This window comes from Bombus fervidus, unplaced genomic scaffold (genome assembly GCF_041682495.2).
Source record: "Bombus fervidus isolate BK054 unplaced genomic scaffold, iyBomFerv1 scaffold0101, whole genome shotgun sequence".
NCBI lineage: Eukaryota > Metazoa > Arthropoda > Insecta > Hymenoptera > Apidae > Bombus > Bombus fervidus.
In genome coordinates this window covers 17,501-30,000 of record NW_027212663.1, presented here as the reverse complement: position 1 = coordinate 30,000, position 12,500 = coordinate 17,501, and the positions used below count along the sequence as shown (strand labels likewise).

Below are 12,500 nucleotides of genomic sequence, written 5' to 3'. Positions count from 1 at the left end.
AAAACCGATCCCGCCAGTTTCTCCGATTTTAAGAGAAATCGAGGAACGAACGCGAAAAAGGGATTGGTTTTGGGTTGGGCTAGTTTTTTTTTCGAGCGAGCGCAGCGAGCGAGCAACGCTCGAGAGCCCGTCTGACTTTGAAAAATTTTCGTACCGAACGGTTATTTCCAGTTATTTCGCTTAAAAGCGTTGTGATGCGTATATATTTTTACATAAATGGGAATATCATGTATTCCTACGTCGGGATTAAGCGTTTATTTCGTCCCGAGAACTTTAAAAAAAATTTTTAAATCGAACCGTTTTTTCGAATTTTTTCGCTTAAAAGCGTTACAAGGTGCTAATATTTGTGCATAAATCGCTTTAAAATGACGTTTTACATCGGGATTAAGGGTTTATTTCGTCCCCGAAAGGTGCCGTAAAAAATTTACGATCGCGCCCGAGACGTTGGAACTTAGTCTCATTCTCGAGCGGTACGTTGGGACTTAGAAAAATTTTCGACCGAAAAGTTATTTCGAGTTATCTCGCTTAAAAGCGTTGTAAGGTGTGAATATTTTTATAGAAATCGTTATGGTTCGACGAATTCTAGTCGAACGTAACGATTTCGTTTTATTTTTTTAAAAAATTGCCCCTTCCGGACCGACATGACCGGGCGGTTGGCACTTCGTCGATCCCCCGGCCGGTACGTAGGGACTTAGAAAAATTCCGGTCCAAAAAGTTATTTCGAGTTATTTCGCTAAAAAGCGTTACGAGGTATGAATATTTTTATATAAATGGGAATATTATGTATTTCTACGTCGGGATTAAGCGTTTATTTCGTCCCGAGAACGTTAAAAAAAAATTTTTAATCGAACCGTTTTTTCGAATTTTTTCGCTTAAAAGCGTTATAAGGTGCGAATATTCTTGCATAAATCGCTTTAGAATGACGTTTTACATCGGGATTAAGGGTTTATTTCGTCCCCGCAAGGTGCCGTAAAAAATTTACGATCGCGCCCGAGACGTTGGAACTTAGTCTCATTCTCGAGCGGTACGTAGGGACTTGGAAAAATTCCGGTCCAAAAAGTTATTTCGAGTTATTTCGCTTAAAAGCGTTATAAGGTATGAATATTTTTATAGAAATCGTTACGGTTCGACGAATTCTAGTCGAACGTAACGATTTCGTTTTATTTTTTTTAAAAATTGCCCCCTCCGGACCGACATGACCGGGAGGTTGGCACTTCGTCGATCCCCCGGCCGGGACGTAGGGACTTAGAAAAATTCCGGTCCAAAAAGTTATTTCGAGTTATTTCGCTAAAACGCGTTATGATGCGTATATATTTTTACATAAATAGCAATATTATGTATTTCTACGTCGGGATTAAGCGTTTATTTCGTCCCGAGAACTTTAAAAAAAAATTTTTAATCGAACCGTTTTTTCGAATTTTTTCGCTTAAAAGCGTTATAAGGTGCGAATATTCTTGCATAAATCGCTTTAAAATGACGTTTTACGTCGGGATTAAGCGTTTATTTCGTCGCTGGAAAGTTATATAAAAAAAGTACGAACTCGTCCGGGACGTTGGAACTTAGTCTCATTCTGGACCGGTACGTTGGGACTTAGAAAAATTTTCGACCGAAAAGTTTTTTCGAGTTATTTCGTTAAAAAGCGTTATGAGGTATGAATATTTTTATATAAATCGCTATATTATTATATTTTACGTCGGGATTAAACGTTTATTTGGTCCTGAAAACGTTAAAAAAAAATAGTGGACCGACGCGACTCGGCCCGTCGGACTTTGTCATACTCTCCACCGGTACGTAGGGACTTAGAAAAATTTTCGACCGAAAAGTTTTTTCGAGTTATTTCGCTTAAAAGTGTTATAAGGTATGAATATTTTTATATAAATCGCTATATTATTATATTTTACGTCGGGATTAAACGTTTATTTCGTCCCGAAAACGTTAAAAAAAAATTTTTAATCGAACCGTTTTTTCGAATTTTTTCGCTTAAAAGCGTTATAAGGTGCGAATATTCTTGCATAAATCGCTTTAAAATGACGTTTTACGTCGGTATTAAGCGTTTATTTCGTCGCTGAAAAGTTATATAAAAAAAGTATGATCGCGCCCGGGACGTTGGAACTTAGTCTCATTCTGGACCGGTACGTAGGGACTTAGAAAAATTTTCGACCGAAAAGTTTTTTCGAGTTATTTCGCTTAAAAGTGTTATAAGGTATGAATATTTTTATATAAATCGCTATATTATTGTATTTTACGTCGGGATTAAACGTTTATTTGGTCCCGAAAACGTTAAAAAAAAATAGTGGACCGACGCGACTCGGCCCGTCGGACTTTGTCATACTCTCCACCGGTACGTAGGGACTTAGAAAAATTTTCGACCGAAAAGTTTTTTCGAGTTATTTCGCTTAAAAGTGTTATAAGGTATGAATATTTTTATATAAATCGCTATATTATTATATTTTACGTCGGGATTAAACGTTTATTTCGTCCCGAAAACGTTAAAAAAAAATTTTTAATCGAACCGTTTTTTCGAATTTTTTCGCTTAAAAGCGTTATAAGGTGCGAATATTCTTGCATAAATCGCTTTAAAATGACTTTTTACGTCGGGATTAAGCGTTTATTTCGTCGCTGGAAAGTTATATAAAAAAAGTGCGAACTCGTCCGGGACGTTGGAACTTAGTCGCATTCTCGAGCGGTACGTAGGGACTTAGAAAAATTTCGGACCGAAAAGTTTTTTCGAGTTATTTCGTTAAAAAGCGTTATGAGGTATGAATATTTTTATATAAATCGCTATATTATTGTATTTTACGTCGGGATTAAACGTTTATTTCGTCCGTGGAAGGTTAAAAAAAAACGGACGGATACGACCGGGCCTTTGGAACTTTGTCTCATTCTGGACCGGTACGTTGGGACTTAGAAAAATTTCGGCCGGCGGAAAAGTCCGAAATACTTATTTCGAGTTATTTCGTTAAAAAGCGTTATAAGGTATAAATATTTTTGCGGAAACGGTTATATCTCTATTAAATACAACTGGATTAAACGTTTTTTCGAATTTTTTAAAAAATTTGTGTTCGACGAACTGACACGACTGCGATATTTGTTTAATTATTTCGTTAATTAACGTTGCAAGGTATATATTTTTTTGCATATTTCTCGTTGTTTCAACGTGTTCTAATCGATTAAGAACGTGGTTTTTGTCCGTATTCGTTAAAAGAGGTGGTTTACTGATGCGATTTTGAAAAAAAAAAAAAATTAAATTTTTCGATAAAAACTCGTTTAAAATATTAAAATAAGCGGTGCGTTAAAATATCTCGACGATAGGACGTTTTATAACGGTACTTTATTGGAACAAAGTGGTCGAGCGTTTCAGAGACTAAGTCCGACGGTACGTTGGGACTTAGAAAAATTTCGGCCGGCGGAAAAGTCCGAAAAGCTTATTTCGAGTTATTTCGTTAAAAAGCGTTATAAGGTATAAATATTTTTGCAGAAACGGTTATATCTCTATTAAATACAACTGGATTAAACGTTTTTTTCGAATTTTTTAAAAAATTAGTGTCCGTCGAACTGACACGACTGCGATATTTGTTTAATTTTTTCGTTAATTAACGTTGCAAGGTATATATTTTTTTGCATATTTCTCGTTGTTTTAACGTGTTCTAATCGATTAAGAACGTGGTTTTTGTCCGTATTCGTTAAAAGAGGTGGTTTACTGATGCGATTTTGAAAAAAAAAAAAAAATTAAATTTTTCGATAAAAACTCGTTTGAAATATTAAAATAAGCGGTGCGTTAAAATATCTCGACGATAGGATGTTTTCTAAGGGTAGTTTATTCGAAAAAAGTGGTCGAGCGTTTCAGAGACTAAGTCCGACGGTACGCTCTAACGGAGGTTTTACATGGTAAGCGCCCGGCCGCTGGCCCGGCCGGCGCCGACCGTCCGGCCGGCGCTTTGGTATCTATAAGAGACACGTCGAGTCGGACGGTCCGGACGGAACAGCGTCGAGCGCGTGGCTATTCTACGGCCTCGGTTGAGAATTCAGTCACCGCTCCTCGAGTCTTAGTGAACTTTTTTGCTATTTCTCGACTGTTCCTTCGTTCTCGTATCGACTCTTTCTCTACACTGCTGCGCCGCGGGTCGCTGTCCTGGACGTAATGACCAAATAACGTGGCAAGGTTCCCCTTAGTCGGGAAGCTGGATCCTGTATGCTCGCACTAACTTTAAAAAAAGTTAGGGCAGTGTGCTTGTTACTAACTGAGTATCAATTCATGCTGGTTCGGCAGAGACCGTTCCAAAACTTATGTTATAGCGTACGCAGTACGTTTTAAACATACGAAAGGCTAATGGGGAGCGTACTACCTTTTAGGAAGTGCGTTCTTTCTGATTGGAGAATATCAAAAGAACGAACGAATATGTTTCTTACGAGGACGGTACGTTCAGCATGCAGTTTACGTGCTTTTTACCGCTAAGGCATATTCGTTCAACCAACAAACCATTCTTACAGAATGATCCTATGAACAGAATGATCTTAAAATATTCCACACAAACAATCAAACGAACGAAAGAAAGTAAAGAGAGTGGCGAAATGAGAGGAGAGAGAGTAGTGGCGTTCGACGTTACAACGGGAATTAAAAGGGTGTCGTCGAACGTTCACTAAGAACGAAAAGTCTCGTCGTACGGTGTTACGGACCCACCTACGACACTCTGAGGCTATTTTAAAAAGAGAGTCTTTTGACTCTAATATATATATAAAATACAAAGTTCCCTGGTTGATCCTGCCAGTAGTCATATGCTTGTCTCAAAGATTAAGCCATGCATGTCTCAGTACATGCCGCATTAAGGTGAAACCGCGAATGGCTCATTAAATCAGTTATGGTTTCTTAGATCATACTTAAACTTACTTGGATAACTGTGGTAATTCTAGAGCTAATACATGCAAACAGATTCGTACCAGAGATGGTACGAATGCTTTTATTAGATCAAAACCAATCGGTGGCGGATGGCTCGTCCGTTCGTCCATCGTTTGTTTTGGTGACTCTGAATAACTTTGTGCTGATCGCATGGTCATCTAGCACCGGCGACGCATCTTTCAAATGTCTGCCTTATCAACTGTCGATGGTAGGTTCTGCGCCTACCATGGTTGTAACGGGTAACGGGGAATCAGGGTTCGATTCCGGAGAGGGAGCCTGAGAAACAGCTACCACATCCAAGGAAGGCAGCAGGCGCGCAAATTACCCACTCCCGGCACGGGGAGGTAGTGACGAAAAATAACGATACGGGACTCATCCGAGGCCCCGTAATCGGAATGAGTACACTTTAAATCCTTTAACGAGGACCAATTGGAGGGCAAGTCTGGTGCCAGCAGCCGCGGTAATTCCAGCTCCAATAGCGTATATTAAAGTTGTTGCGGTTAAAAAGCTCGTAGTTGAATCTGTGTGTCACAGTGTCGGTTCACCGCTCGCGGTGTTTAACTGGCATTATGTGGTACGTCCTATCGGTGGGCTTAGCTCCTCGCGGGGCGGTCCAACTAATATCCCATCGCGGTGCTCTTCACTGAGTGTCGAGGTGGGCCGATACGTTTACTTTGAACAAATTAGAGTGCTTAAAGCAGGCTACCTTCGCCTGAATACTGTGTGCATGGAATAATGGAATAGGACCTCGGTTCTATTTTGTTGGTTTTCGGAGCCCCGAGGTAATGATTAATAGGGACAGATGGGGGCATTCGTATTGCGACGTTAGAGGTGAAATTCTTGGATCGTCGCAAGACGGACAGAAGCGAAAGCATTTGCCAAAAATGTTTTCATTAATCAAGAACGAAAGTTAGAGGTTCGAAGGCGATCAGATACCGCCCTAGTTCTAACCATAAACGATGCCAGCCAGCGATCCGCCGAAGTTCCTCCGATGACTCGGCGGGCAGCTTCCGGGAAACCAAAGCTTTTGGGTTCCGGGGGAAGTATGGTTGCAAAGCTGAAACTTAAAGGAATTGACGGAAGGGCACCACCAGGAGTGGAGCCTGCGGCTTAATTTGACTCAACACGGGAAACCTCACCAGGCCCGGACACCGGAAGGATTGACAGATTGATAGCTCTTTCTTGATTCGGTGGGTGGTGGTGCATGGCCGTTCTTAGTTGGTGGAGCGATTTGTCTGGTTAATTCCGATAACGAACGAGACTCTAGCCTGCTAAATAGACGTAAATTATGGTATCTCGAAGGCCCCCGGCTTCGGTCGGCGGGTTTTTACTACCAACGTACAAACAAATCTTCTTAGAGGAACAGGCGGCTTCTAGCCGCACGAGATTGAGCAATAACAGGTCTGTGATGCCCTTAGATGTTCTGGGCCGCACGCGCGCTACACTGAAGGAATCAGCGTGTTTTCCCTGGCCGAAAGGCCCGGGTAACCCGCTGAACCTCCTTCGTGCTAGGGATTGGGGCTTGCAATTATTCCCCATGAACGAGGAATTCCCAGTAAGCGCGAGTCATAAGCTCGCGTTGATTACGTCCCTGCCCTTTGTACACACCGCCCGTCGCTACTACCGATTGAATGATTTAGTGAGGTCTTCGGACTGGTGCGCGGCCAATGTGATAAGCATTGCCGATGTTACCGGGAAGATGACCAAACTTGATCATTTAGAGGAAGTAAAAGTCGTAACAAGGTTTCCGTAGGTGAACCTGCGGAAGGATCATTAACGAAAAATACAAAAACACAAAGAATATATTTGACTTGAACACTGTATAATAAAATATATATAATATCGTCGGTAAGGAGCCGTACTCCTCCTATATCGACACAAAGTATATACGACGTATTAACAAGCTATATACTTTGACAAAAGCCAAATTTTTTACAATAAGGAGGTGAGAGACGCTCCAGTTACGAAACTATACGAAGAGTGTGGCACTCTCTCTCGATCATCGGGATGAAGAGATATACTTTTACACGAATAATTCGAGGCGCCTGCGTGAGGTCGTACACAGAAAGACCCGCCGTCTCCGAATAATATTATAACAAACGAAAAACTTAAAAATATTCTCGAGGCGCCTGCGTGAGGTCGTACACAGAAAGACCCGCCGTCTCCGAATAATATTATAACAAACGAAAAACTTAAAAAGATTCTCGAGGCGCTTGCGTGAGGTCGTACACAGAAAGACCCGCCGTCTCCGAATCCTATAACACGAAACCGCTACTATTAATAATAATAATAATAATAACGATATGTGAGGGAACTTGAGCTGAACACATATCGAAAAAACTAAAAGTTACAGTGGAAACCACGTGTAATGAGAAATGCGATCGAGGCGCCTGCGTGAGGTCGTACACAGAAAGACCCGCCGTCACGATCTCGTATTTCGTATTTGCATCGTGGAAATCCAACGAACGAACAATATAATATATAAACTAAAATCTCTAAAGTGCCTCGTGTCGGAGAGATCACTGCTCACACCTCTTCTATATTTCGTAGTTGCGTTGCGTAGGCCTCACCTCCTAGCAACGGGACATAAGGAAGACTGCTCTTTGGGATCGAACGAAGCGTCTATAACGAGTCGTCGACGAGAGCGAAAGAACGCGAATAGCGAGCCGCAGAAAAAAAGGATACCGAATTATATATCTTCGAAGGTTCTCTTCGAAGATCCATGGATACCTATATCTGCGCGTCTCCAGCTATCTCGCGCGTCTCTCCAAACTCTCGTCGTTCCTCGAAACGTGCTTCCTACCCAAAGGGCGTTCGTTCTTCCTATGTCGTTTCGTTGTCGTTCGTTTCAACGGCGAACGATATACGATGTTCGACAAAACGAAACCACGTTGTACGTTCGTACTCGTGGATCGGGTAACCTAGAACGAAAACGCATTGCGTGGATGTTGGCCCGAAAAGATATATACCAGTGCGAGTGATGGTAAAGAGTAACGATTCTTAACTAGACGAAGTTGGTTCGGAGGGGACCGCCGGCCGTCTCTCTATCCTCGCGAGTCTAATGCCTCGTTCCGTCGCTAGAGTTTTTCAAACTCTGCTTCTGGCTATCGGGAAGAATAGACCGCGCGCGCGAGGAAGAGGAAGGACGACCGTGCGCGTCCCATCGATTTTTTTTATTTTTACCTGAACCACCGAAGTCGATTCAGAGGGGACCGCCGGCCGTCTCTCTATCCTCGTTGTCGTGAGTCATATGCCTCGTTCCGTCGCTAGAGTTTTTCAAACTCTGCTTCTGGCTATCGGGAAGAAACGACCGCGCGAGGAAGACGACGACGACGACCGTGCGCGTCCCATCGAATTTTTTTTTATTTTTACCTGATCGACGGAAGTTTCGTCCGGTTCGTCTCTTTTACCATCGTCTCGTCGACCCGTTCAGAGGGGACCGCCTGTCCATATCCTCGTTGTCGTGAGTCATATGCCTCGTTCCGTCGCTAGAGTTTTTCAAACTCTGCTTCTGGATATCGGGAAGAAACGACCGCGCGAGGCCGATGGCTGCGAGTCCCATCGAATTTTTTTTAAACGCACGCACACACATACACCTGAACGGAGATGCGTTCCTTTTCGTCGCGATTTTTCGCGCTTTAGTCGTCGTTGTCGCCATCCGTTCGGAGGGGACCGCCGGCCGTCTCTCTATCCTCGTTGTCGAGAGTCTAATGCCTCGTTCCGTCGCTAGAGTTTTTCAAACTCTGCTTCTGGCTATCGGGAAGAAAAGACCGCGCGAGGAAGAGGAAGGACGACCGTGCGCGTCCCTTTCGAATTTTTTTTTATTTTTACCTGAGCGACCAAAGTGGATTCAGAGGGGACCGCCGGCCGTCTCTCTATCCTCGTTGTCGCGAGTCTAATGCCTCGTTCCGTCGCTAGAGTTTTTCAAACTCTGCTTCTGGCTATCGGGAAGAATAGACCGCGCGCGAGGAAGAGGAACGACGACCGTGCGCGTCCCATCGATTTTTTTTATTTTTACCTGAACCACCGAAGTCGATTCAGAGGGGATCGCCGGCCGTCTCTCTATCCTCGTTGTCGAGAGTCTAATGCCTCGTTCCGTCGCTAGAGTTTTTCAAACTCTGCTTCTGGCTATCGGGAAGAAACGACCGCGCGAGGAAGACTACGACCGTGCGCGTCCCATCGATTTTTTTTTACCCGAACGATGGAGATGCATATCGGCTGTTTGCTTCGAATAACTGGACGAGAGGAACGAACATATATATATATCATGGGCTAGCCACCGTGCGCTTTCTTCGCGAGATCGTGTGCTGTACAGAGGATTCAGAATCGGGTGTTATATCCCCGTCGTTTCCTGACGAACGGAGCTTCGATCTCGTTGGTTGTTATATATTATAATGCACTTTACGCCCGGTCGGCGGGCTGCGTGTGTCGTCGCGCAGTCCGTCCGATTTCGTTTTCGAACGTATTTTCGTGTCGTCAATCATATGGCGACTTCCGCGCGTTCGATTCCCGTTGGTCGGACGTTTGTCGGATATCGGCTTCTTTCGAACCGAGAATAAGAGTACAAAAACCTGAGTACACAAACAAAAATCCATGCATAAACGATTACCCTGAACGGTGGATCACTTGGCTCGTGGGTCGATGAAGAACGCAGCTAATTGCGCGTCAACGTGTGAACTGCAGGACACATGAACATCGACATTTCGAACGCACATTGCGGTCCACGGATACAATTCCTGGACCACGCCTGGCTGAGGGTTGCTCACGTAAACCTAAGACTGCTTGCGTTGCGTATCGTTGCTCTCGGTCCGTCTCTCTCTGTTCTTTCTTGCCTCGTCGACAGCCCGCCGTCGTTCGTTTTATCTTTAAACGAACGTTTCCGAGTCGGAGGACGAGCGCCAAGCAAAAGAATACGAATTAAAGAGCGGTCGAGGGCTCGTACGCGACGTACGAGCGATTGTTGGACGTTCGTCGGCGTTCGTCGCTGGATCGTGTGGAGACCGGCGTACGCATGCTCTCGATACAAATATATATGAAAAATCTATCGCGTTCACGGGAGACTCGCAAAACTACCTCCGTCTCTTCTCTGTCCCTTCTTGGCTTGACAACCCGCCGTCGTTCGTGTTTTACGAACGTTTCTGAGTCGGACGAAGCGCAAGAAGAAGGATACGAATTAAAAGAGCGCGGAGAGAACCGTCGTCGTCGACGCGGTTATCGAGATACACAGAGCGAGTTTTCTTCGTGGCCGATTTTTTTTTTCTTTTTGTATCAGCCTCTGCTACGTTTTGTTAGTCTTCGATAAGCACGAATGACCGCGCCCCCGACGTCGTCTTAAATGAATTTTTGGCGAGACTGAGAGAAAGCAAAAATATTTTTGAACAAAGTCAGTCGAGAGAGGAGAGAAAAGAGAACCAAGATATTAAAACCTAAACCTAAACTTGGTGGCGTAACGAAAAACTGTGTGCCTTAAAGAAACACAACCGTCTTTTCATCAAGATGTTTTTACTCGTACAGCCCCAGGGATCGAATACCCACTCCGTCTGTTCGTGCGGCAGAGATGTATTCTGCAGGCGCGAGACGACTGACGAGAAGACAACGAGGACCGTCGCATCGATGGGTCGTCGTTGCGTTTTTCATCCTCTGTGCTTTTTTCTGTTCTTCGTGAACCCAGAGAAAGCCGTAGATCCGGGAACGGACACACGAGATTTCTTCGAACGCTGATGACTTAGGGAGATGATCCCCAGCGTTGCGCGGAGATCGGAGAGTACGCGTACATGTATCGGGACGAATTTTTCCCCGTCGGTCGCGTATCTCTCTGCCCGCGCGCCTGGCCCAAAGCCACGTTCGTCGGAAATCAACGAAAAGTGTGTGTTACGATCTAGCGTGCGTCTACGATCGGCTATATTTAAGGGTGACGAAGAAGAGAAAAGCTCACGGTGTTGCGCAACGTTTCTGTACCCGATTTTAAGATGTGCATGTGAGTCCGTTACAAAGTTGTTCGGATCGTCGAAAATAGTCGTTTTCGTCGTCGTGCGAAAGAGAGAATAATCTCTGACATTGGCACGGAGAGATCGCGCAGAGGAAGAGAACGATCCTCTTTGGCGAGGCTCGAGAAAGACTAACGAAACTTGATTAGAGACGAGGTATACACGCGCCGTACGTACGACGTACGCGCGTGTGATTTTTTTTTGCTTTAAGGCGATTCGGCGCTCCGAGTTTTAGAGAAAAAGAGATCGTTGGTCATCCCATGTCTCTTCGTCGTCTATCGCTGGACCGCGCATCCTAACGTATCGCCGGTCGTCCAGTCCCCGAGTAATAAATTCACCCCGTTGTGTACGTCTCGCGCTCGCTTTTCCACTTGCGTGAGTTCCCGTGCGTTTTCGTCGTTGGTACAGAGCAAAGAAACCGATATGTTATATACATGTCGCGTGTTCGATCTCTGTGCCAGCAATAACAGGCGAAAACAAGGAACCGCTGGAATCGTCGAGAAGAGAGAAACGGCTACGGGAGATATATTATACATAACACGTGTATATATATATATATATATTATACAAAGAGGACGGGCGTTAAAAACCGGAGATCGTTACGGGTGTCTTGCGTGAGTCTTAGCTCGAACATGATACGACGAACGAAGTTTAAAAGGCACTTTGGCGAGATGCATAAAACGTTTCTCGATCGAGATAGAATATAAGGTTCTCGATTCTATTCGAATTAATTTTTTTTTTTTATTTTTTTTTCTCTTTGAGGCGATTCTCGGAGAGAGAAATAAAAATAAAGACCCTCTGTCGCATTGTTATCAAACCGTCTTGCTTTTCTCGAATCGCGCCCACATGGCACGAAATTTTTTTTTCTTTGAAAAAGAAAAATTGTCACCGTGTCGTGACGTTGAAGCGACCTCAGAGTAGGCGAGATCACCCGCTGAATTTAAGCATATTACTAAGCGGAGGAAAAGAAACTAACAAGGATTTCCTTAGTAGCGGCGAGCGAACAGGAATTAGCCCAGCACTGAATCCCGCGGTTCCGCCGTTGGGAAATGTAGTGTTCGGGAGGATCCGTTTATCCCGTGACGTCGAACCGCGTCCAAGTCCATCTTGAATGGGGCCATGTACCCACAGAGGGTGCCAGGCCCGTAGTGACCGGAACGCGTTTCGGGAGGATCTCTCCTTAGAGTCGGGTTGCTTGAGAGTGCAGCCCTAAGTTGGTGGTAAACTCCATCTAAGGCTAAATACAACCACGAGACCGATAGCGAACAAGTACCGTGAGGGAAAGTTGAAAAGAACTTTGAAGAGAGAGTTCAAGAGTACGTGAAACCGTTCAGGGGTAAACCTGAGAAACCCAAAAGATCGAATGGGGAGATTCATCGTCGACGGCGTCGGTGATCGTTGGTGAGCGATGCTCCGGGTGGGCCTTCGTGGTTCCATTGGCGAGGGCACGCCACCTTCGATTCGAACGCTCCGGCGTCGTAGTCGTGCACTTCTCCCCTAGTAGAACGTCGCGACCCGTTGTGTGTCGGTCTACGGCCCGAGCGGGTGACTGTCGCGTCGCTTCGGCGCACGCGGCAGACCCTCGGTCGCCCGGCCGACTGCACGACGGTACACTA

General features: G+C 44.7%; 3 non-coding genes across 3 annotated transcripts in view; all 3 read left to right on the top strand.

Annotated features, from left to right (window-relative positions):
- The first annotated feature begins 4,749 nt into the window (after positions 1 to 4,749).
- On the top strand, positions 4,750 to 6,673 carry LOC139997526 (small subunit ribosomal RNA). Its single transcript, XR_011802895.1, has one exon. It is a non-coding gene; the product is annotated as a small subunit ribosomal RNA (ribosomal RNA).
- Positions 6,674 to 9,503: 2,830 nt separating this feature from the next.
- LOC139997523 (5.8S ribosomal RNA) lies at positions 9,504 to 9,658 on the top strand. The gene has a single exon (XR_011802893.1). It is a non-coding gene; the product is annotated as a 5.8S ribosomal RNA (ribosomal RNA).
- A 2,133-nt stretch (positions 9,659 to 11,791) lies between these two features.
- LOC139997527 (large subunit ribosomal RNA) overlaps positions 11,792 to 12,500 on the top strand; it is a 4,173-nt gene continuing 3,464 nt past the window's right edge. Inside the window, exon 1 of the ribosomal RNA XR_011802896.1 lies at positions 11,792 to 12,500. This exon is cut by the window's right edge and continues 3,464 nt beyond it. This is a non-coding gene — a ribosomal RNA (large subunit ribosomal RNA).